This window comes from Ambystoma mexicanum, chromosome 12 (assembly GCF_040938575.1).
Source record: "Ambystoma mexicanum isolate Mex_15411 chromosome 12, UKY_AmexF1_1, whole genome shotgun sequence".
In the NCBI taxonomy this organism is placed as follows: domain Eukaryota; kingdom Metazoa; phylum Chordata; class Amphibia; order Caudata; family Ambystomatidae; genus Ambystoma; species Ambystoma mexicanum.
In genome coordinates, this window is record NC_090936.1 from 742,908,770 (window position 1) to 742,934,483 (window position 25,714).

At 50.0% G+C, this 25,714-nt stretch overlaps 1 protein-coding gene across 3 annotated transcripts in view; it reads right to left on the minus strand.

The window, feature by feature from the left end:
- GRAMD4 (GRAM domain containing 4) overlaps positions 1 to 25,714 on the minus strand; it is a 2,133,975-nt gene that overhangs the window by 852,917 nt on the left and 1,255,344 nt on the right. The gene's annotated exons all lie outside the window — the stretch shown is intronic.

The window sequence follows — 25,714 nt, forward strand, 5'->3', positions numbered from 1 at the left end:
CTGTAATCCTGAATCTTTTGCAGTGGTCCCAGAGGGAACTGCACAGGTTTCTGCCTAACAGCCGACACGTGTTTCGACCTTCAACACAAAGGTCCTCCTCAGGGCATTGAACAATCTTTCATCATAGCTGTCCAATTAATGCTGAAGCCGTTTAATTCCTTGGTCTTCCTTATTTTTCATGTATTGTCTTTCCAATCCAATATTTCCAAATTACGCACAAAGTAGTTAAACCAATATTCTTCACAATTTGTTAATTTTGTTCTGTGCGGCACGAGGAACGCAGTGAAAAATTTAATGCAGTAACTCCACAGGATTGGTGCGAAAGAAGTATTTGTTGTGACTTTTGGAAGTCTGTGAATTTGAGTTTTTTGAGGCAAAGGCGCTGAGCTATTAAATATCAAGACTTGGAACACATTGGGAAGAATCACCATAAGGGTAGGCTCCACTTGGGTGAAGGGAGCTCCCACTGAAACATTGCCATCCATCAGCCACCAGTGAATATCGGGCAGTAGGAGGGGTGGTATCGGGATCCTGTCCGACTGAGACCCGTCTCCTGATCCCGATTAGCCGCCAGGTGGAGTTGGAGGCACATCTTGAGGCAAGCGTGCTGTACAGCGAGCATGCAGACCGCCATCAGGCCCAGAATGTGCTGGAACCACCATGCTGAGGTGGTTACGTTGGCCAGAAAGTGCCCCACCGCCCTGCAGAGGGACAGAAGCCCATATGGTAGTGTTCCAACGCACCCCAAGGAAGACCAGTTCCTGAGATGGGCAGAAACTAGGACTTCCTCTAGTTGAGTGAGAACACCAGCTGATGAAGGTTATCTGCCAACCTCTGGCAGGAGAGCACCACCCCTTCGGGTGACCCCGTCCTCACCAGCCAGTCCTTCAAATAAGGGTACAGATGATGGCCCTCCAAACGGAGAAGGTCCACCATTGCATTCATCAACTTTGTGAAGACACAAGGAGCCGAGTTCAGGCCGAAGGACAGAACCTTGTACTGAAAGGGGTACGACGATCGTGTACCGCAGAAACCTCTGATGCAGTTGATAGATGGGAACATTCAGGTACGCATCCTTGAGGTCCAGGGAACACACCCAGTCCCCTGCACACAGACTCGGCTATGTGTGCGAGAGTAATCATCTCGAAGCATTCCAGCAGTAAAAATAGATTTAGAAATGACAGGTCCAGGACAACGCTCAGACCAGCCTGGTTGTTCTTGGGTAACGCAGACATCCTGGAATAGATAAGGAGCCCCTGTATACAAGAGGTTTAAGTGTGGGTCTGCATCTCCAAGAGCGAAAGGACCTCTCGTAAAAGAGCCAGGGATCTGATCTGACGAAGAGGAGGGGGGAATGGTAGAGGCAAAGGAAGAGTAAGACTGAAGCCTGTAGAAACTGAAGATAGGGTTGCTGAAGAGACGCTTCCAGGTGTCTTGGAATAGAGCCAAATGGCCCCCCAAAGTGGAGCTGTGTTCCCCGACCTTGACATCACTGCTTCTTGGTGTCAGAGGCAGGGGCGGAGGAGGGGGAGCGGAAAAACTCATGCAGCGTCTTCTACTGCTTCCTCCTGTTGCCACTGGGCAACCTGTCAGGTCTCAATGTACTGCAGTCCTGCCACCTCTTTAAGCCATAGAAGGCGCCAGGGCTTGTACTCGGTCCTGCTCTGTCAGGATGGCCAATGGCAGCGGTTTGAGTGGAGCTTTTCTTCTCTCTCAAGGCGTCATCGGTTGAGAAATGAAAAAGGTCTGTGCCACGAAAGGCAGATCCAGGATCCGCTCCTGCACGTCAGATGAAAACGAATTGGCGCTCTGCTGGATGTATCGATGTGGGAGATAGAAGACTCCATGAGGTCCTGCACGATGGCCCGGGCATCTGCCAGCCCGGCCTTGAGCGATGCTTGCTTGTCGGAAGGGAGTTTGGGCAGACATTTCTGAGCTCCCAACACAGCTTCTAGTTAGCCGCAGCCAAAAGAGTGCCTGCGTTGGCTTGCCGTAGATGCAGTCCTGAGATGGAATAACATCACCTTCCCAAAGCCTCGAGGACTTTGCCCTCCTTGGAGTGGCAACTGGAGGGGGCTCCCGTGGAAGATGATGATGAAGACTATGGTTTAGAATATAAGGAGGTCACAGCCAACCCTGAGGAATGCGCCTGCGGGTGGGAGGCGAGGAGGATTGGTTCCCCGTCCGTCAGCCTAAACCTGCTGTCCAACTTCCTATTCATCTGGGCCTTGCCCGTGGCTTCTCCCAGACTTTACACAGAACATCCTTCTGAGGGATGCCAGACCGGATCGTGGTGTGCGTCCCCAAGACCTCTGCTAGCACTCGCGACTCCTGGGGGGCTTACTCAGGCAGAGGGACCCCCAAGAACTCTGCCAAGCCCTGAAGACGGTCATGAAGGGCTTTGGCGGACACTGAGGGGTTGGAAATACCAGTAGGGCCTGGAGGAACGGGGAGAGTACCCAGAGGAGGGGGCCGGAGCACTGCCACCTGCAGGATGACCTCCTTCACAATGTCTTTGAAGAACCCCTTCATCTGAGGGGAACGCATGAGGAAGAGGATGTGCTCGAAGAAGCGGTCCTCGCAAGCTGCCGGGTATCAAGGTCAAATCGTTGAAGCGCCAGATGTCTGTAGCTGTAAGGCTGTGATGGGTAGATGTATCCCGCTGGAGACCAGAAGCCTACACCGTAGGATCCGCTGCTGCTTCCAGAGGGAAGGGGGCTGGGATCATCTTGCAAAGTCCATTTGATGGGTGAAAGCACTGGCAGGCCCTGAGCTTGTCCAAAGATGGCCGCCAACCTGGCAGGCTCTGCCACATGCCTCTCTGCCATTTTGAAGCCTTGTGCCACGCCCTGGGCAGGAGGGCACAGAGGCCCTGAGCCAAGAGAGGCCTCAGACAAGGGAGGATACAGCTTGGGTCTTGTACTCTAAACAGAGTCATCAACCTCAGAGATCACTCTGGTAGGTGCTGAGCCATCAGCCAGACGACCAGTAGTTGTAACGCCCTGACTCATGACCTCAGAGTGAGCTCCGGTAGGCTGGACGCCCTCTGAACCTGTGCCAGTAGCCATGTTGGATCGTGCCGAGGACAGACTCTTGGAGGTGGCACTTGACGATCCCTTACCCCCTGGGGTAGAAGAAGAGGACAAACTTGATCGTCCTTCCAAGAACAGCCTGGTAGGGCCCCTCAGCTGGTAGCCAGGGCAGCCTCAATTCTGTCCCTTGAAAGCCTGCAGGAGCCCCTGGGCCTCTCAGCTTGGGAGCCAATAGCCTTAGAGGCCTTGGGCCTGTCAGAACCTGAATTTGAGGAACCCTAATGCGTGGGAACCCTGGGGAAGGCGTTTTAGTGCCGTGGAGCTGTGATGATTACAGGGCCTGGCTTGACGAGAGGTCCTGAAGACAAAGTCCTTAAGGTGGAGAGGAGGAGAAGTGTGGAAGATCTCCCTCCACCACGACAATCAATTCTTCAATGACCTATGACCGAGAACGTTGCAAGCCGACCATGCGTCCCAGTGGTGGTCGGGCCCCAACCACTCAAGACAGAACGGGGAGCAGGGGGAAAGCTAAAAAAAGCATCTGCGTTGGCTGCCAGGTTTGACACCATCCCTGCGGAAAAGGAGACTGAGATGAGGTGCAGAGGGCGTGGGCTCGATGGGGCGTTCCCACATTCATCCATCAAGGTGCCCCCACCTATCATCTAGAGTCAGTGGAGCCACTTGATACTGTTTGAGGGCCTGCCCCTGCTCCATCCATGCCGCTTTGGACCATCTGTGCTGGAGCGCATGCAGGCAGACAGCGTTAGGTAGGATGCTGGTCACGTGACCAGGCCCTGCCACTCAGTTACTCTGCCCAACTCCAGTTTTTGCGCCTTCCTTTTTTTATTGTTTGCTTTGGTTTCTTACAAACCTTAGACACATACCTTAAAAAGAATAGCAATCAATAATTCACAATAACATTATACAACACAAACATTACACATATTACAATGCTACAATTTTCAAATTCCTACTTCCCAGAGAACAGCAGACATGTTATAACATTAAATGTATGATACTAATTGTTAAAATGGATTCTAAACTCTGACTTGGTGGGCAGAGGTTTAGGAGGTCACTCTAGTTTAGTGAAACAGGGGACCCTTCTGGGCAAGCCAGACCAACCTAGAACACTTGGTAGGCGGCCAAGACCAAGTCACAGAGGGGCGAGTCTCAGGATGGGTGAGAGTGATCTGAAGCCCACAATGAGCACACACAGTAACGAACCACAGATTACTCTTAGACAAGTGTATATCAAAAGTAACTATACATATATTGTCGGCCAGACCAAATGACACAAGTAAACTTCAGTTATATAAAGCCAGTTACCACGCAATTCCAATACTAAGTAATATTTATACAATACGTTTCCTAATGCGACAAAGGAGTAAAACATAGCCACAACCTGTAAGGAGAAGGGTGAGTTAACACACTAGGAGCATTAGACAATTCTTCTGAGTCGTTCCCTAACTTTAGCAGTCCATTCTGAAGAAGTGGGGAGCCTTGTGCTCAACAGTACAGTTGTGTGTAAAAAAGCACGATCGTGCAGGCAGGACAAAAAGTGAGTCTTCTTGAGGGAGCTGCTGCGAGTCAGGAAGGGGATTGAGCCAATGAAGAATTGGTTCCCACTATTCGAGTAGGGTCTGCCCTTGGTAGCAGAGCAGTTTTCAAAAGGTGGGAATAGCAAGGAAACGCAGGCTAACCCAGCCCAAAGCAAATACCTTTTCAGGGATATTGTGTAAAAGAAATCAGTTGTGCCAGGGGCCACCGGTAAGTGATGCAAGTACTCACCGACCCTCGGCACAGTCTGGACCAAACTTTGCCAGTTTAGTCGAGGTCGCTAGTAGGTTCAAGTACTGCAGTTTCGCTGTGCTCTGGCTCTCAGCAGCTGCTGGATAGAACGATCATCCGTGACGAGACAGTTGCCTTTTCCCAGCTTCCAAAAGAGATACAAAGAAAATCCCAGTGCAGTAGGCTTCAGGAGGGCAGGTGTAAAGGAATCCAATCGGTCGTCCCACACCAGACTGTGACTCTTAACCTTAGCCTAAGATGTAGCACTCAATTAGGATACTTTTTTATTTTTTTATTTTCTACGAATTTGGATTGAGCTGGCACCCAACCCGTCTCAGACCCCGTTTTACAAATACCCTGGGTCACAATAGACCATGTACCAGGCCGGTGGGTGGTAATACAATATTTATTTATTTTAAATTCAAAGAAAATCACACAAGGTATATTGGACAGCAATCACCAATGGGGTGATAATTACAGAATAAACTGATGAAATACACTTGGTTGACCTTCTACTTGAACATATCCAAAGCACCGATAAATAGGAGCAGTTTTACTGTTTGGGTAGACAGCACCCAGTTAAGATTTCCCCCTGCAATGCTCCCTCAAACCCCAATTAATCGAATTTTGAGTGGATAGAAAGGAGCAGCAAGGAGTCAGGATATTAGGCAGAAAACATAATTAAAATTCAACCTTCCTTCACAAAATAAATTGCAATTTCATAAAATGACACTCGGATTTGATAATTTAACGTGCGGTAGAATAAATAAGTTAGATCTGATTTATAACAGTATCAGTATCACAGTATCAGGGATGTAATATCACTAGCAACTACAAGGCAATGAATCTACAAAGGGCATACAGTTTAAAAAGCAACTTGAAAGTAAGAACACAGTGCAGCTAAAATCACACGTTTTAAAAAGCTGCATTTTCCTCTTTTTGCCGTTTTAAATGTCAAAAAGTTGTTTTTTAAAAATTGGTGAAATAGAATTGGAATGCGTTTTTTAGGCTGGTTGATAGATGCACATCACAGGGATAACATAGAAGTGAAAGAGTGACTCCAGCTGAATAGCTGGATGAGATTTTCGATGTGGAAGGAGATTCGGTTTTGGGAAAATAAAAGCAGTTAACAGAGAAAATCGGTTTGGAAAGAAAGGACAAGTTTTACTAAAACTAGATTATCAAGACTGGATTGTTAATTGCAAAAGCAGTACTCACACGCCACCTTGCTCAGCCAGCAAGCACTAGGACCACGAGGTTGTTCTTGAACCTCTGTGGCATTAGACTACCTGGAAGGTTCAACCCCCCGCCCCAGGGGGCCTGAAGAGGGAAGCCCCATGGTTGGCTAGCGAACGGATACCCTTGTGGCGACCAATCAACCCAGGCTTGCCTACCCCCGGCAGGGGAGGGGCTGATGCTGTCCTGTGCGTCCCACTCCAACAAAGGAGACTGTTGCAACCTCGGGCGAACATCAGGACCCACTCCAGCCTTGCTGGTTCTGCTACAGTGTTGGAAAAAGACCTGGGTGAGCAGGCATCTCTTGCTGGAGACTGTGTTTGGGTCTGTCCCTCTTGCGCAGAGTCCGGCATGGAAGGTGGTGCCACGTGCGTGGCACCCATTCTGGGGTCACATGACGTAAATTGAAGAATGCTTGGGGCCTCAAAGCCTCCTCACCGAACCTCAGGGACCTCGGATTAGCCTCTGGAAGGTGTGGTACCCACAGTTGAACGACTGGTAGTCCTCTGGTGCTGACCCGCGACCTCAGAGATGGCTCTAGTAGGCCATTCGCTCAAACACCCATAATCGATGCGCTCGAAGACAACGCCTCTACCCTCCTTTTTGAGCTAGAGCCCAACTGCCCCTCACACCCTGGTGTGATCTCATAACTAGGGAGCCCCTCAGAGGCAGACCCGGTAGGGCCCCGGAGCCCCTCGGCACATGCGTCGGTAGACTTCACGGCCTCTGGCCTACCTCTGGTAGAAGAGCCCGAAGGGCCCCTCCCAGCCAGTGACCATGTGAAGGATTTATCATGCTGGTGTGCATTATTGAAGAGGTGACTAACCTTGAGATGCCTCAATGCTATGGTGATGAAGTCCTTCATGTGTTCGTGCAGCGAAGGGTTGAAAATCTGCCTCCAGTGGGAAAGACGGTTCTTGAGAGAATGTGGAGCAAGTGTGCCACTTGCTGCACACGTGTCCCAACAGTGGTCAGGTCCAAGGCACTCCCAGCAAAGCGTGTGGGAGTCTGACGCTGCAAAGGAATGCTCACACGAGGCGCACATGGAGAAGCCTCCCGCGACTGACATGTGCCGGGGAAGGTGAGGCACTGAAGCGAGGTAAGACTGAAGAAGAAAATAGCATGGGGAAGCTTGTAGAAAGAGGACCGTGCAAGCTGTTAGGTCCGTTACCATCAGAGTGGAAAAAGGGACTGAGGTGAGGTGCCGGAGAGGGGGCCAAGTGTGCATGCCTACGCCTGGGGCCACACCCTGTGTGCAATTCACAATTAAAGGGGAAGCTCATATTTGTCACTGCCAAATGATTCCAGTACCGTCCCCACGCTGGGGGATGCCTATAAGGATGGAGGAAAGGGGACGGAACGTATGAGTACTACTTGCCAGAATCGAACAACTCCCCCTCCTACATGACTATCAGTCAGGGTTCCGCCCCAAGTGTAGCATCTAGACAGCCACCATTCAGGTGGTGGATGATGCCCTCCAAATCATAGATAAGGGTGACTCATACCTTCGGGTCATCTTTCCCCTCTCGGCTGCATTCGACACCTTATTTCCTTCCTTGCTGACAGGATGGGACTCTCTGACATTGTCCTGAATTGGTTCAAGTCCTACATCTCAGGGCGACACAAGGCTGTTCAAATTAACTTGTTGTGTTCCAACTGACTCCAGGTTTCCTGCGGAATCCCCTAAAACTCCATCCTCTCACCAATCCTTTTTAACCTTTACATGGAGCCTTTGGGCATTCGCCTCAAAGATCCCAATATGGCCATTAACCAATAAGCGGACGGTACTCTGTTGTACATGGTAGTAAATAGCGTGCAGGACATCATTTTTTTCTGCACTCTAGCCATCATCCAATCCTGGATGTCGACTGCCTATCTCAAACTAAATTCATCCAAGATGGAATTCGTCCTCCGCCCGCTAAAAAACAACTTGTACAACTATTGCGCAATGATATGCGCCTAGAAGGATTTGATCCACAACTCTCAGACTCAGCAAAATCCTTAGGCTTCACCATTGACAGCAGCCTGTCCTTCCAGAAACACAAAGCCAAGAAGGCCCAAATAGCCTGCCTCAGAATCTTTTCCCTTTGAAAAATCAAACCCTTCATCCCGCCGCAGGACTTCCAGTGCGTAGTGCAGGCCCTTGTGGTCTCGTACATTGATGGGGGAAATGTTCTACTGAAAGGGCTCCCAGCTGCTCATTGGCTCCCCTAAAAGCAGTCCACCACGCTGCTGCATGTCATTATACAGGAGCACGTAAATGTGACCGAATTACCCACATCCTACGCAAACTACTTTGGCTTCCACTCCAAGCCAGGATACTGTTCAAGACTGCAAGCATCATCTACAAATATTTGTCGTCTTCCCCTTGCTGTCCAGAGGAACAGAGGCTGAGGACAACTGGTTGGATGACTTCTTCCACGCCGCTGCAGAGAACAGAGTCTGGTGATGGCTGTGACCGCAGACACTTGGGTGCAGACTCCGGCACCCAGTATTTCTTCTCCAGCCGGTCTATTTTCGCGGAGGATGAGTCAGGGTTTTTTTCAGCACTGCCAGGCCGTCATCCCAGATGTGGTCCAGGAGAGGCACCGCCACAAAGGTCTTCCTTTTCGCCCGCAGCGTTGATAAAGGAAGCCCTCCTCCTTCATCTCGTTCGGCATGAGCTGGAAGAGCTCTGACGCGTGGCGACCGTGGAGTGGAATTAGCCCACTTCATCTGGGGGAGAAGCCCTTGGAGACGGAGAGATGCTGTTGTCGTCGGTGTCTGTCATCACCATATCCGTCCCCATAAGCCTGCGTGTGTGGCAGCTGTTAAGGCGGTGTAGGGTGGAGCTTCCTCTTCTACAGCAGTGGTGGGTCCGGTGTCATCGGGGGTCGGTGCTGGTGGCATCCTTTTCTGTATCTCTGACACCAGCATGTGGAGAGTTGAAAGAATGTCCTGTGACAAGTTTCTGGAAGGTGGCAGGGGAGTAGGACCGCTGGGTCCAATGCCTATGTTGTCGGTGTCCCCTCCGGCACCTACCAACCTCCTCAACGTTCCCGTCATCATCCCCGACATCCTCCTGGACATGTGCTGATCCCTGATGGTGCGCTTGGTAAAGCCATGACAGATCTCGCAATCCTTTTCCTTATGCATCGGGTGAAGACAATAGAGGAATTGGGAGTGCTTGTCCTCCATGAACACACATTCCTCAGAACGCAGCTAGTGCAGAGCTTGAAGAGGGAACTCCCGTCCTTCTCCTCGGACATGGTCCGGCGTTCGGTGTAGGCCCGATGCCTTCTGAAATCTTCAAAGAAAAAACACTTGAAGATTCTGCCCTTGAGGGGCAATGAAAGATGCCGACAAACAGATCCCTCTTAGTCGGATGAAGAAATGATAGAGCACACAGGCTCGATCAGCAAAAATAGGAATTTCCTAGCAAAAAATCGTTAAAACGCAGAAAGCTCTAAGAGCGAAACACGAAGACTTCCAACACTTGGACGTGCAGTAAAATTCTGAAGATGCTTGTCAGAGGAGGGGCTTAGGGAGAGGGCAGTCATTTACTGGGGGCAGTATGACCCAGAGCTCTGTGATTGGTTGATGGGAGAAGAACAAGTTACTTACCAACTGGTAACTTTCTTTCGACTGGATGTTCCTCCAATGTATTTCACATCTTTGACATGTAATGTCCACAGCTGTGCACTTTGGAAACTTTTTCAGCAGAGGGCGTCCTGTGTCAATGACGTCGGGTCGATGTCCCTCAAAGGCCTACGTCGAGGGTGACGTCACCGGATGTTATAAATAGGGCGCACGGCCTCAGTTTAAGTTTTTTCCCTCAGAACGTGTGGCACCAGTCTCATGCCTGCTTGACTGCACATAGCCTTGCAGAAACAGAAGCTGCAATCGCAAAGGAAATTCTCCAGAGGGGCAGGCTGGGTGGGCGCTGTGGAATAAGTTGGAGGAACATCCAGTCGAAAGAAGGTTACCAGCTGGTAAGTAACTTGTTCTTCGAATGTATTGTGTCCTCCAACGTATTCCACATCTTTGACAGACTCCCAAAGCAGTACAGTAAATGGAGGAGAATTCAGAGTACCCAATCAGATTGCGGAATAAAGAACCGCCTTCCCAAAGGCCATATCCTGACCATGGAACGTATCCAGGGAGTATTGTTTGGCAAAGGTGTGGAGCGAAGCCCATGTAGCGGCATCACAAATATTCCTAATAAGAACACCACGCTGTAGAGCGGTGGAAGTAGCCACGCCCCTAGTGGAATGAGCTTGCAGCCCTTCAGGAGGGTCCTAACCCGCCAATCGGTAACACTCCATAATGGTGCGGATAATCTACCTGGACAAGGTCTGTTTGGTAACAGCCTAGCCCAATCGGTGTCCAGCATATCCTACAAAGAGTTGATGGACTACTATGACCCTGGAAATCCTAGAAATGTAAAAGCTCAGAGCTCTCCTAGGATCCAACCGATGGAGTCGCTTCTCTTCCTTACCAGGATGAGGAGGAAGGTAGAAAGATGGAAGAACCACCTTCTGACTCAAATGAAATTCAGATACTACCTTAGGTAGAAAGGAAGGACGTAACCGCAATACAACCCTGTCCTTGTGAAACATAGTAAAGGGTGGCTTCAATGAAAGTGCCTGCAATTCACTCAATCTACGAGCGGAAGTAACCGCAACCAAGAACACAGTCTTGAAGGACAGTAATCTCAAAGGACATGAGTGTAAAGGAGCACCCATGAGAAATGTCAAAACCAAATTTATATCCCAAACCGGCACCTGGAAAGGGGACGGCGGGAACACATTAGTCAGTCCTTTAAGGAATTGAGAAATCAAAGGAATCTTAAAGTAAGAACATTCTTCAGATGAGCACTTAAAGATTAACAGTGCCGCCAGGTAACCCTTAATGGTACCCACTTCAAGGCCCAAAGAGAGTAAAAAAGACAAAATCATAGGAATGGAGCACTGAAAAGGATCAACATAGAGTCCTCTGCACCAGTCGCAGAACTTATACAGAGATTTTGTTGCAGGCCGCCTGGCCGAAAGCAACACCGCCATCACGTTATCCGGGAGGTCCCAATCCTTATACCTCAACCTTTCAGATACAAAGCGTGAAGGTTGAGAGTCTTGACCTCTGGATGGAGAACCTGGTCCCACTCGCGTGAGAGCAGATCCTCTCGGTAGGGAAGACGGCGTGGCGGGCAGATGGACATTTCTAGAAGGTCTGGGTACCACGCTCTCCTGGCCCAATACGGAGCAATGAGGATCATGTGGGAACGAAACTCTGTAACCTCTGCAACAGTTGAGGAATGACAGGAAAACGCATACAGCAGTGGGAATGACCAATCCACTATGAACGCATCTCCTAAGGCTCCTCTCGGAGGAAATTCCCTTGAGGTAAGAACCTCTTGCACTTCCTGTTGACACTGGTGGCGAAGAGATCCACTTGCGGGGTTCCCCAAAGGGCAAAGATTTCCAGAAGGACTTCCTGAGCCAACTCCCACTCGTGAGAGATCGTGCTCTGCCTGCTCAGAGTGTCCGCCGCCACATTGTAGTCTCCGGCCAGATGAACTGCCGAGATCGAAATTCCCTGCTGGATGGCCCAGAACCACAGCTGCATTGCCTCTCTGCACAACGGGAGTGATCCTAACCCCCGTTTTTGTTGAGGTAATGCATGGCCATTGTGTTGTCCGTCATGATTAGAACACGCTTCTCCCGTACAGACGGCAGGAAAGCCTTCAGGGCTAGCCTGATGGCCCTCAGCTCTAACAGAACTATGTAGAGTTTGGACTCCGAAGGAGACCAATGACCGGTTATGGTCAAGTCGTTGGCATGAGCGCCCCATCCTGTGAGGGGAAGCACCCGTCTCTACAGTCACCTCTGGCCATGGTTGCCAAAACGGCTATCCCTTCATCATGTTCCCCTCGTTGGCCCACCACAGAAGATCCTGGGATACCGAGAGTGGAACTTGAATGGGATCCGACATCTAGCCTGAGAACTGCGACCACTGCATCTGGAGGACCCATTGCAGGGATCTCATCCTCAGCCGGGCCTCTGGCACCAGAAAAATGCAGGATGCCCTGAGGACAAGCAACCTTAAGAATTCGAAAGCCGGGAGACTCTGGCCATGTTGAAACTTGTCAACCATCTGCACAATGTGATGAGCCCTCACCTTGGGAGGCGAGCACTTCCAAGGACGTGTCTAACACATCCCCGATGTACTGGAGCTGTTTGGAAGGTGTCAGATGGGACTTCTTGAAATTCAGGGAGAATCCCAGCCTGTGGAGGGTGCGGTAGGTGAGACCAAAAAAAGGACCAACGTGTGCCGGATCAGCCAGTCGTCCAGGTAGGGATAGACGTGAATCCCCCCTCGCCTGAGGTACGCTGCCACCACCACCATTAGCTTGGTGAAGACCCTCAGGGCGGAGGTCAATCCGAACGACAGTTTTAGGGAGAATTCTTATTTATGGCTAATTTCCCTCACCTAGTGAGTCCCTCAGCAGCTTTGCTGGATTTCTGGGGTTTATTTTTTCCACCTAGTAAGAGTGTGAGCCTTTTTCTCACTCTTACATGTGTTTTGCCATGTGTATTTCTACTGTTTGTGCGATCTTGGGCTCAGGAGCACATCCCTCCACCAGCCCCACTTTGTGTGTGTGTTACACAGTACCTTCAGTGCAGTGACACAGGGTTGTCTTTTAGACTTCCCACTAACTCAATTTTTCTGGGGCGACTACTGTCCCCCAGAAACATGTAAAGTTGCCATTAGCTTTATATAGTCACTTTCAAACTACAGACCCAGTACACCCCATCTTACATGGAGTATTGGGAAGGGTTCATTCCTACCCCTTTTTGTCTGTGCCGCTCTGAGCTTTGTTTTGCCCTTTTTAACATTTAGACTTGGCTGATGGCAGTGGTTTCTACCGCGATTATACTATATAAACGTGGTACTGTACCAGGCTATTGTATTAGCCTCAAACATAAACCAGCTTGCCCAAATAATTTTTATTTCGGTTCCGGTCGGGTTTTGGTCGCCATTTCTTTTTGTAAAAGTCCTTCTTGTGTTTTACTTTGTGCGGCAAACCAGGTTTGCCTTCTTTGTTGACCGTCTTTTGGCGGGCTTCTACGAGAAGCCCTCCTTTGGCGCCTGGGTGTCTAGGTGGGCTGAATGTGAGGGAGGGGTGTAGTCACCCCTAGCAGAGGGTCACCTTGGAGGCCCAAGTCGCACTTTGTATTGATTGGCTGAGGTGGTTGTCTGGGCCGGACAACCCCCCTGCTGAGTGATTGACAGCCAGGCTGTGAATGGGGGATTTTTGCATAAAAGGCAGGACTCTTGGGCTGGAAGTAAGAGTCGCCACGGGAACTGCAAGGAGCTGAAGAGAAGCAGAGAAGACGACGGCTGCTGCACCCCTGAGTCCCGGTGAAGCCCTGCTGCAGTCCTGAGCCATCTACCCTTCAACGACCAGAGAAGATCCAGTCCGGAGTCTTCTTCCCTTGAGCCTGGTGGGGTCAACCAGCTCATCTTCTACAGCCAGAGGATCCTCTTCGTGGTCGAAATTGCTGCACACTGCTGTAGTGGCCCAGATACCCATCTGAAGAGCCTCTCCTGTTTTAAAGGAGCGCACCTTTTATTCACTGTTGCTGCAGCTGGCCTCATCCCTGGGTAGTGCAGATCACTCCAGACGTCCTCCTTCTTGTCTCCATGACTAAAGCTCCAGGAACCGCGAGTCTGCAGGAAATGACCAGGAACAACTGCCGTGGCATCAGCATTCTTCAACGAATAAGGTACAGTGTCTGACTTGAAGGAATTGGGGTGAACCCTTCTTCCTCACCAAAGACTTGTCCTTTTCTTCCTTCCCTCTGATAGATATTGTCAGAAGAGGAGGCAAAAGTTAAGTACTCCTGGCAATCTTGAATCGTGAACTGTCCTAAATGTGTGATCCTCGGCATCAGGGACCCTGTTCCACTTGACACTGGCACAGGCCTGTTGACATTTATCTTCGTGTTAGAAGGTGCCCTGATTCTCTCTGCCTTGACAAAACTATTGCCTATGATTTATATCCCCAACTCTCTTGTGTTAATTCATGTGCTAAGTGTGTTTGACTACGGTTACATTTCTTCCCACATGTACGCTTATTTTTAGTAAGACTAACTGTCATTACTGTCAAAAACTGATCGCATATGTACTCCCTGTAACGTCTTGTTTCATAACACCGGTCTGTCAAATCCTAAGGTACTTACGTTGAGTTGTTCTGCACAAGGAGAATTGGTTGTGTTTAGTGTATTTGAAGTGTGGTTGTGAAGTGTTTTGTGAACAGATGGTCTAAAAATAAATGTACTTTGACTTTTTAACCAGAAACCTTGAGTGAATGTTTGTTTGAGTCACAGTAACTGTAGTCCTTTGTGTAATCTCTACTACTACTCATTTGCTCTTGAGATAAGTTTGGCTGCCCAGTCACTGCTACCACTCTTTCTGTTTAGTACAGGCTTGTACCAAAGGTGAACTTTTATTACCACTTGTAGTCTTAACTCTGTGCAGTGGTCCCTAAGGGTACTGCATAGCATTCTGCCTAACAGGCAGGACCCGAAACTGAAAATGCGAGTTGCCAGTCGCAAACCTCAGGTACTTTCTGTGCTTGGGATGAATCGGCACATGAAAGTAAGCATACTGTAGGTCCAGAGACACCAACCTCCAATTTACTCTCCAACTGACTGTCTCCCGAATAAACTGGAGCCACATCAAGTTCACCAGGGTCCACAAATTCAGACCTTTCTTCCTATTCATGAATATCGTCCAGAGGTAGTTGGAACCCTGGCCTGGGGACAGAAGAGGGCCTGGAGTCCAATACTAGCCACAGACTTCCCAGTAGCCTTCCTTGGGGGATCCACGAGTTCCGGATACTCCAATGGCAAATTGCGGACAAAAATACCCGAAGGCTTCGACGTCGAGAGCAGCGACAACCGCAGCGTTGTGAGTGCCGAAGGTTTCGGCGTCGACTGATGCTGACAAGAAGGCAAAGCCGAATCGACGGCAGCTTAGAGCCCTTAGTAGGTTGCTGCAGTTTCGCTGGGGACGAGGACCAAGACCTAGAAGCATGTCTCTTGCAACCTTCCAAAACCTTGTCTGAACTGGACCTCGAAGGTTCCCTGTGCGAGTCGCGTTGCGGACCCGAGCCCGAAGGCGCGACCGGAACCGTGCCCTGCGATTGAAATATCCTTAAAAGCAGCACACTCCTCCAGAGTCGAGGACTTTGTCGGGCATGCCACTTTCCTCGAGGCACCATCCTCCGAGGATGACAGGGAAGGCGACCGGTGATGGCGCTTCCTAGAGTGCCGGGACGAGGAAGACAAATGGTGGGAACCACTCCGGGACAGAGATCCAGGGGCCTCCTCCCGACGCAGAGTGTCGCACCTCGAGTCGTCGGTGGAAACCCCATTGGACGATTAGGATTTTCGGGACTTAGGAGGCTTAGAACCGCTACCTACCTGGAGCTTCCCCTTCTGCTCCCCCCCCCCCCAAGGTCTTGGCAGTCAGCGACTGGCATTTCGAACAGTCATCGGTATCGTGAGACTCGCCCATATACCACAAACAAATGCGATGCGGGTCTGTGATCGACATTTTCGACTTGCAGTCCCAGTAGGTCTTGAAGCCAGACCGCAGAGTCGCAGGGGTCGAAGAAAAAGACATCACGAACACACGAGGCGCGCCGAGATTCATGAAGCAACACGTTTGCAGAGAAAACGGAACTGAGGCTACGGGCGCCGTGCGTCCTATTTATAACATCCGGTGACGTCGCCCTTGACGGAGGACTTCGAGAGACAACGACCCAACGTCATCGATGCAAGACGCCCTCTGCTGAAAAAGTGTCCAAAGTGCAAAGCTGGGAAAATTACATGTCAAAGATGTGGAATACGTTGAAGGACTCAATCCATCGAAAGACAGTTTATGTGAGGATTCCTGGGCCTGACAATGGTGAATATTCATGAGCATGTGAATCCATGCAAGACCCCATGCTGGAGAAATATTCTTGTCTTGTATACTGATTGTGCAGCACCATCTAATAGGCAATATTAATGCAGGGACTAGGTACATATTAAAATATTAAAAATAACTAGAGAGGCGAGAACCTTGAACTGCACAGGTAATCCTGGATGAAGCGGTAGAGAAGTGCCCCACAGGGACACTCAGCTTTGAATTCTTCAGCAACGAATCAAGCCAACATTGAGTGACCAGGCCCAGGCTGACATGCTCTATGAATATCTGAATTAGTAAATGACACTCAATGACATAAAAGGGTGACGGACAAATCAAATATCACAAGTACCCCACATTTTCTAGCGTCAATCGCCTTGAGAAATCATCTCAGACACAGTGGTTGGCAACATGAGCAGCCCTGATGGCCAAGTCGGCTGGGTGAAGGAGGGAATCTTTTTTCAATCTCTGAATAGCTGGAGGCTCTGGAGAAAAAATATAGACCCCCCTCAAAGACAATTTTTGATAATATCCCCTTCACTTTTTTGTTTTTCATAAAAGCAGTACGTTCTTTTACCCCAAATTGACTATTCTTATTTTGCAGTCACTTCAGATTAACAATTACATTACTTTAAATAAGATTGACCCTGTTTTACCCTTCAACTTTGTAATGGCATTTAGTTCAGACACATTTACATTTGTCTGGAACTTACATTCTTTACCTTGGGACTATTTTGCGTTATGCTCGATTCTTATATAGCCTAGTAAGCCTTGTACAGTTAAGATTTTAGCGGCAGCGGTTGATGTCAATTTACATTTATGCATTTTAAAAGTGTTATTGAATGCAAAAAAGAAACCAATATTTGTTAATGAAACACAACCGTGGTATTTGGGAATTTGAGAAAGTGTTAGGATTGGGGTATCTGGGTCTGGCTGGTATATCTGGGCCTGGCTGGTAGTGTAACAGTTGATTTTATGGCCTAGATGGACAAAGCAGCAAGGCCATTGACAGTTTTGAAGAGCAGACCAAGAAGAAAAAGCATCATGGTATGCGCCAAGCCAGCCACCATGGTGCCCGGTAGGAAGATGAGACAATACAGCTCATGAGGCTGAAGAGTGTGTGCATGTGAGTGTGTGTGGGGGGGGGGGGGTCGGAGTGTGTGTTTGAGAATGTGTGTAGGGAGAGAATGTGATAGAGCGAGAGGGTGTGTGTGTGTATGTGTGTGTGTGCGTGTGCATTTCTCCTGGGTGAAAATGAAGAGGGGAAGTATGTAATTTTGGTAATGACATGTAGCAGTGAGTGCAAATTAGGACACTTAAGGACAGAATGCAAATTAATATGCAAGATTGAAGTGGGGGGTGCTAGAGAGCCTGCATTCAAGAAGGCGGTGTTCTCGTGAGCTCTGTGCTAGTCGCCCAAGAGAGGGGAGGCAGATCCTGAACCCATCGGGATCCATCTGAGCCCAGAAATCAGCGAGGGTCTGCACCTCAGGCCGGCCGCTGATGGTCCGGGATTCAAAACTATAGGTGTACCAAAATTGTTGAATAATAGCCGAGCCGCCACGGATGTCGCAAGCCTGTGCACGCGGCTGGTCACTGACGGCAGCACGAGTGCCTGTGTGCGACCATGGGGAAGGAGACTGGTGACACAGGACCCCTGATGTGGACAAACTGAGAAGGGGTTGCTCCCCAAGCACACAAGCGCTCCCCCAGGAGAGAGTGGAGCTTCCCCCACAGCAGCTGGAGCCGTGGCTCTATGAGTCTGGGCCGGTGGAGATCTGAGGCTGCATACCAGCGAAGGAAGGAGGGGAGAGAGCCGCCAGCGACTGCAGCCTGCTTGTGGGCAGAGGTGAGGAGGTCTGGTGCCCTGCATCTGAGGCGAGGGGGCCGGGGTCAGCGGTGAGCAAGAGCAGAGCAGGGTTTGTAGCCCTGTCCCTGGGACCGCTGCCGGCACAAAGGATCTGCGAACATGGTGCACACCTGTGTGCCGCACCAGCCACCTCTTACCCCCACCCTATGTTGTGTAATTGTCTCTGCGGCTTGGGGGATAAGGATAGCGCCCCCCACCCCCTGCTCAGCCACCCAGCCTGCAGCGACACTGACGCCCCCCAGGGTGCAGTGTGCTACAACTACAAAAATAGGTGTGGAGAGACAGGAAGCCGGCGCTTCCCAGTGAAATACGCTGATATCTCACCATTAACCACTGTGCCAACCGTGGCTACCCAGTGAATATATGAAGTGGGTCTACCAGCTTTAGGGCCCACAATCTGAAGGCTCCATCAAGTATTGGCAGCAGGCCGAAGCTCAGGGTGGCCCAACAACTGCAAGAACACGTCCTCAGCCCTAAGAGGCTTGGTGGCGTGGGGTCACCCAGCACCTCATCCGGTACAGCTCCCCCTCGAACACCAAAGCTGCCCTGTATTATACTGCCCCCCGCCCCCCAAGTTAAAAACCCCAGCAACAACAGGAGGAGGAGGAGGCACCATCGGATATGTGCAGGGGCTCCAGGGCGGGGGCAACAAATCTGGACACTAATCAGGAGGCGCTATAGTCAATACATACCGATCCAGCTAAGAACCAACTATATAGAATAGCAATGTTTGGCAAATGGGGGGGGCCTGGATTGCGCAGTAGTGACAACGGTAAGTCGTGTCCCTAGAGGGCATGAGGCCGCCTGCAAGGCGTCACCACAACCGAAGCGAGGAGCATGATCTCGTGGCAGGGTCGAACCCCACATGCCACTGGCAACACACCCTTGAAGGTGCCGGGAACAGCATAGGGAATACCAGTTATGAACTGCTAAAAGCCTGGCATCCACCTGGGGTGCACCGCTATGCAACTCCGAAACTGGGCCCGGGGTCAACTGAATATGGCGGCGCAGTAAAACAGGAACCCGGTGTAGTCACGCTGTCCCCTGCATGCATTCTGGCACTCAAATATTGTTCCCACACCAGGCTCCCAAGTGACAATTAATAGTTTCGAGGCTAGCCACAGGGCTCACAGCCTGGAGGCCCCACTGTGTACGGCAGAACGACTTGCATATGGGGCTGAGCTACCGAGGCACAAGCATTCCACCCGTCCTGTGTGAAATCCTGGCCATCTTGTTGGGAGATTGAGGCAGGATCCCATAGTGCCACACATGGCTGCGGACGCTCTATATTTCCCCGGCTTCTCAGACAAACTCCAACCGGTTAGTCATCCCGATTATACTAGGAAGGGGAGATACCAGGGACAACGAGCAGAGCTTTGTAATTGAGGACAACATACCAATGCACTAACTGGGAGATTGGAGAACTTGTTGTGTCCTGTCACCATCCAAAACCAAGTGTAACTGCAGCCAGCAACGACTGGCATACAGAGGGGGTGCCTCGAACAAGGCATAGTGACAACAGAGAGCCACAGCCCAGGGAGCACAAGGTCACTACCAGGCCGACACCACACCAGGAGCGAAACTCTCTAACAAGACCTGAATTCGGTATGGCATCAACGGTGCACCCATGAGGGAATCGGGAACACCATGGGATCTACTGGTTGCGTACTGCCCCAAGCCCTAAAACCACCCAGGGTTGGTCCCAGGGCAGCACAGCACCTGGACCGAAAAGGTCAATTAAAAAAAGCTCTCAGGTTAAAGCTATATGGTGAAAGGAAACAAGCGGCAGTCCCGTTTACCATTTACCCAAAAGGAGGGGCTAAGTTAAGGAAATGACAAGTTGACAGTACCCCAAGTAGACCCCATAATGTTGTCCACAGCTTCTCCGGAGGTAGAGACTGTCGGCACGAATGCGAGCAACTCACCATCGGAATTGAGCTTGGTCCTAGCAGAAATGAGGTCCGGTTTCACAGCCATCAACACGAAACTGGATGGAATGGCATACAAGATGGACAGAATGCAGTAATGCATCGACAAGGAAAGAAGCAGGACCACAGAGGTTGAGTCCCGGGTTAGTGTGCTCGAGGACACTAGGAGTGAATCATCGCAAACAATCGGGGAACTGCGGCGGGAGGTCAAATCCATAAGGGACAAGAACGAAGACCTGGAGGCGAGGTCAAGAAGAAATAATATCGGAGCGGTGGGGGTCCCGGAATACATAACGCAGCAAAACATGGAGATCTTCATGGAGAAATTCATACAGAAAGTTGTTCAGGGCCCTCCTCCATACTCCCAGTTTCCAGTGGAGAGGGTGCATCGGGTGTCACAAATCACACCGCGGACAGGTCAGAACCCTCGCCCAATCATTGCACGTGTCCTGAATTACCGGGACCGAGATGCCATACTGCGCAGAGCAAGTGAACTCAGAGAAGTCACCTTTGAGAACGCTGTAGTATCTTTCTATCAGGACTTCACCCCAGCGGTACAGAAAGCTGACCTGTCCTGCCTTGTAGTGAAAAGAGCACTCCGAGGTCGAGAGATACAATATTCGATGCAATACCCCTCCAGATTAGGGTCCAACATAATGGCCAGACACACTTCTTTATTGACCCTGCAGCAGTGCACACATTTCTCAAGGCCCTACCGAAATGATCGGCTGAGAATCTCAACCTACACTCCTTGCATGACCCGTCAATGCGGCCCCAGACTTGTGGGCTTCTGATCCGAGACTTGTGAACATGCAAGGGCCGAACAAACACGGTCAATGGACTACCCCCCCAATGGGTCTTGATAACTCTTTGCATACAATGTAATGAATAAGTCCGGCAGCATCTATTTGAATGGCTGATTCCTTCAGGTCCTCTCCACGAGGTCCCAAACGGTAAAGGTCACTTGGTTAGCGGTGTCCAGCATCCCCGGGCTGTTGCCCATGGTAATGTGGTTGTTGTGGGGTTCTGGGGTTCTGGGAGGGTGGGTTCTGTCACTGCAGGTTGTGGGTGGAAAGTGTGGGTGGGGGGTGGTGGAGAAAGGACCGTTCAAGGTTAAAGGCAGGGGGGAGGGTGGGGAGTTCATGGAATTTTTGGTTTAAGTTCACTAAAAAGGTTTGCCCTTTTTTAGAGCCGTGGAAGTACTCCTCAGTGGCATGAGCGCGTTGGAACTGGAGGATATCTGGAGACTTTTGATGCCGGACGGGGAGGAATTCACACACCACTCATCGGCCCACAACACCTTGTCCCGGTTGGGCTGCATTCTTGCTTCCCCATATTTGGTGCATCGAACAGATGACTGTGTGTTGCTCCCTAAAATCCTCTCTGACCACTCCCTGGTGCTGTGGTCAGTGCGTATGGACTTGGCACCGCCTCACCCCCATTGGAGGTTCAAGTCTGCAGCTCTGGGGGACTTGGTATTCAGAAGCGAAATTCACAAGTTTGATCAAGAACTACTTTAGTGTAAACTTGGGCACGGTTTCTGGGAAGGGCACTATATGGGAGGCATTTAAAGTGGTTCTTCGTGGAGGGTGCCTGTCCATGGAAATGGGGGTGTTAAAACAAATAAGGAGGCAGTTAAACGAAACCAAGCTCGAAATTAAAAGGTGGGAAAGAGAGGTGGACAGGGGTGATGCGGCGGGCTCGCTAGCCAGACTAAGGGAGGAGTTGGACCGTTTTGGCACCCTCGCAGAGAGAGAGGTAAAATTCCTTGCTCAGTCAGTAACTGCCCGTAGATATGGAGAGGTGTGCAGACCAGGCAGACACCTGGCTGCAGTGGTGAGGCACGCGAGAGGTCATAGGTAAATAACAGCGATTAAAACACCAGAGGGGGAGGTGGTGGTGAACCCAAATGAGATAGCAGACGCGTTCCGACACTTCTATGAGTCTCTGTACACCTCGAGAGGTACGCTGCCGAAAGTGGACCTGGAGGACTACATTAAAGAGGCTGCCCTCCCGAATATTAGCAGCGAGGCGGCGGGCACCCTGGGAACATCCGTCACGGTTGACGAAATCCTGAGTGCAATACAAGCCCTGCCCTCCTTAAAGGCCCTGGGTACAGATGGGATGACCGCAGAATTTTACAAGGAGTGGGGCCCTGATATAGCTCAGCACATGTTGGCCGTATGGGAGGAGGGGCTTATGGTAGGGCACCTCCCCCCACGATGTGCAAGGCGGTGATCACCCTGATCCTCAAGCTGGGCATGGACCCCCTAGAAAGTGCGTCATACCGCCCAATATCTTTATTAAACCTTGATACAAAATTATTTGCCACAGTCTCCCAAGTCTCCCAGGTTATCCATAAGGGTCAGTCCAGGTTCATCCCTGGGACGTCTACATCCTTAAACCTCCGAAGACGGTTTGCCATACTGGCCCAGATAGACCCCAATATACAAGCAGCTGCTGGATATTGCTGGATATGGAAAAGGCTTTCGATTTTGTGGAATGGAGCCATCTATTTGAAGTACTGCGACAGTTTGGGGTCCCCAAATATTACCTCTCAGCAGTGCAGCTCCTATACCAGACTCAAGTGCTCAGATTGGTATCGGCAGCAGGCGCTCCCACGTCTTCAAGCTGGGACGGGGTACAAGGCAGGTTTGCCCCCTCTCGCCCTTGCTATTTAGCATGGCAATTGAGGTACTGTGAGCCCGACTGTGTGGAATGCATGGGCACAGAGATCTGGCGATGGGGGGTCGGAGGGGGTAGAGGGAACTGATTTACATGTATGCCGATGACACGATTGTGTACATCAAAGATCCCAGAGATAATTTGACCCCACTAACTCAGGAAGTTGAATAATTTGGTGGAGCCTCGGGCTTCCGAATTAATAAGACCAAGTCCTCCCCGTTTCCCCTTAATGAGAATACTGTCAGACCTCCACATACCCAAGGGTACAGCTGGGAACAGCAAGTGGTTACATATCTAGGGGTAAAAGTGAGCAGGGATGCTAGAACGCTACTAGAGTGTAATCACAATAAATATCTACAAGTATTGAAGCCCAGTGTTGAAAGATTGTGTGGGTTGTCCCTTTCCCTCATGGGTAGAATAGCAATTGCTAATTGATAGTAGTGCCTAAACTTCTCTACATCTTCCAGAATATCCCAGTCTGGCACGGGGGGGGGGGGAGAGCTTCTTCCAGGAGGTGTGTTCCCAGCTGATAAAACTTGCCTGGCACCCAAAGAGCCCACGTATAAACTGGGAGACATTAACTCAGCCTTGGGAGGGTGGGGGAATTCAGGCACCTGATGTTGAACTATACTTTCTAGCGGCACAACTGTCCTGCACAAAATTCTGAATGCCGGCCCAGGTGACTCCTCACGTACGCATCGAGCGAGACTCGGTACATCCAAATTCCCTACAGGGAATGTTGATTTCTGGCAAGACACATGACAGGTGTAGATTTGACCCAGTTGCATGCAGACTGCACGCCTGGAGGAGGGCCCTGAAAAGGATAGGTGTTGACAGCCCGTTTGACCCAGGCATCTCCCCATGGGAAATAGAAACCCTAACTCCAAACTGCGATGAGGCCATTGTCCATGATTGGGGGGGAGCGGGGATCAACCGTCTGGACGATATGTACCCGTAGGGGACATTTGTCTCCTAGGAATTGTTTGTAGAAAAGATGGGAAGTGGCTTCCAACGCAAACTGCAATACTTTAGAATGAAAACGGCCTTTAGAGAATGGTCTCTGGTGTTCCCCGTAAATAACACACACTACACTGCTGCTTCGATATATTAGGAATTGTCCCGGGTTTAAAGGGGTGGTTATATAAGCTACTCCAGGCTGATGCACCCCGGGAACCAATAAAGTGAAGGAGGAAATGGAGGACTTGGGGGTAGACATCACAGACAGGCAATGGGCGGTGTTATGCAGCACTACACACAAGGGTGCCTTTAACTCTCGTCTGCAGCAGATCCAACTCAAGACACTGCATAGAGCATACATTTCACCAGCACGCATGCAGCAATACGACACCACCAGATCTGCCAATTGTCCGAGATGTAACAGGTCCAGCCGACCTGACACACATCCTATGGGCCTGTGCTAAGATACGCCCCTTCTGGGAGGGGGTGGCGGAAACTATGTCTGAGATGATGGGGCAGAAGATACCCAGAGTTCTGTTACGCTGCATTTTGTGTGGCTCCCCGGGCTAGCTAAACAATATCGCAAGCTACTCCCCACCTGCATGATTGTAGCAAGACAGTGTGTTCTGTTGAAATGGACAAGCGCACCCCCGCTTCAGGGGTGAACACATGGCTAAAGGACATAACATGGCTAAGCAACATGGACACAGAGTATGCAAACCTGTGCTGGATGCAAAATAGGCCCAAGAACATCTAGTGCCCCTTCACTGCATACTATTGACTTGGGAAGAGCCCTCAAACTGACCCCACTGCCGGGCCTGGGAATGTTGGGCCCTGGATCGGCTGCTTCCCCTTAGGTAGGGGAGGCAGGACCCCCTGGGTATGTATAGCTCATCAGCTTATACCGCAAATCTCCAATTATACGCAAGATGTATCCATGTTTTCCAAAAACCTGTCCGATGACCACATGGCAGGATATGTAAATGTTGAATCACGGCTCAATTGGTAATCAAAACTGTAATGTATGTTGAATATGTTTGGTCACTGTAAATGAGATGTGACCCAATCAAAGAAATAAAAAAATAAAAAAAGATTGAAGTGGATTATGTAGGAAAGGAAATGATATAAAATATTGGTTATCCTCCACAAATAGGCAATAGGTAAGCCCTAGAGCAGCGTGTGTGATTCTTAGGGTGGTTAGGATATTGAAGAGAAACAGTTGTGGTGAGCATCTGTGATGAGGTTCTGTTATGCTATGCTATTAGGATTTATACCACGCACTGCGCAGGTGCTCTCGCGGATCTGAAAAAGAGGGGTGGGGGTGTAAGGGTTAGTGTAGAGAGATGGAAAATTGAAGGTAGCTTTGCTGTTGTGTTGGTTTGTGTAGATCAGAAGTACAACGAGCTCTGCATGCAGCTCGGTTTATAGATGGCATGTGATAAGAGTGTATAGGCTTTTAAGTCCAGAGGGGACTTTGCTTGTCTTTGGTGCTACAATACATTGGTCGGTAATGTGATATGTAAGCTGATTGCAGAGATGTAGCATTCTGTTTGATGTCTACTGGGAAGGTTATCCTATAGTGACCGAGATTCAGATGTTTCACCTTATACCTTTTGTATAAATAAATATATATTATTCAATTGCCATGTGTAAGTGGCTTCGTTGGTATGTGCATAATGTATTTGAGCACAGAGGTTGAGTGTGTTAGTGCAGGGAGATCAGTGGAAGGCCTGGTGGGCATTTCAGATCATTCATCCAGTGTGGCCATGGCAACATCACAGAAGGGGTACCCCTTCAGCAACGTCTCAGTTACTGTGCCCTTATGGTAAGGTCATTGAGAGGATATGTCCTTAGGTACACATGAGAGGGCTGTAGCTCTGGCAGTGGACAACGACTGGCCCTGGATGATTGTGAGGGAACACAGGGAGAAGTGGAGACACAAGGTGTATGCATCACTGGATGCCAAGTAATGCAGAGGGGTGAAATTGTTAGTGGATTGGTTAATTGGGGTTGCTGTCCTTGCAATTATGCCTGGGTGTGATGCTTGCTATCATTCACTATTCCATCATATTGCGGCCCTTGTTAATCTTCAATATCTTATCTAGATCCGACGCGGGCCGAAGTTAAGAATTCCATCTAAGTGTGGGACATACTAACATTCATAATCCTGTTTAGTTGCGACGCAGGCTAAAGTTAAGAATTGCATTGGTGTACAGGACAAAGTGACAGGAATAGTATGTAATCCAGGGTGTGCTGGAAATTCT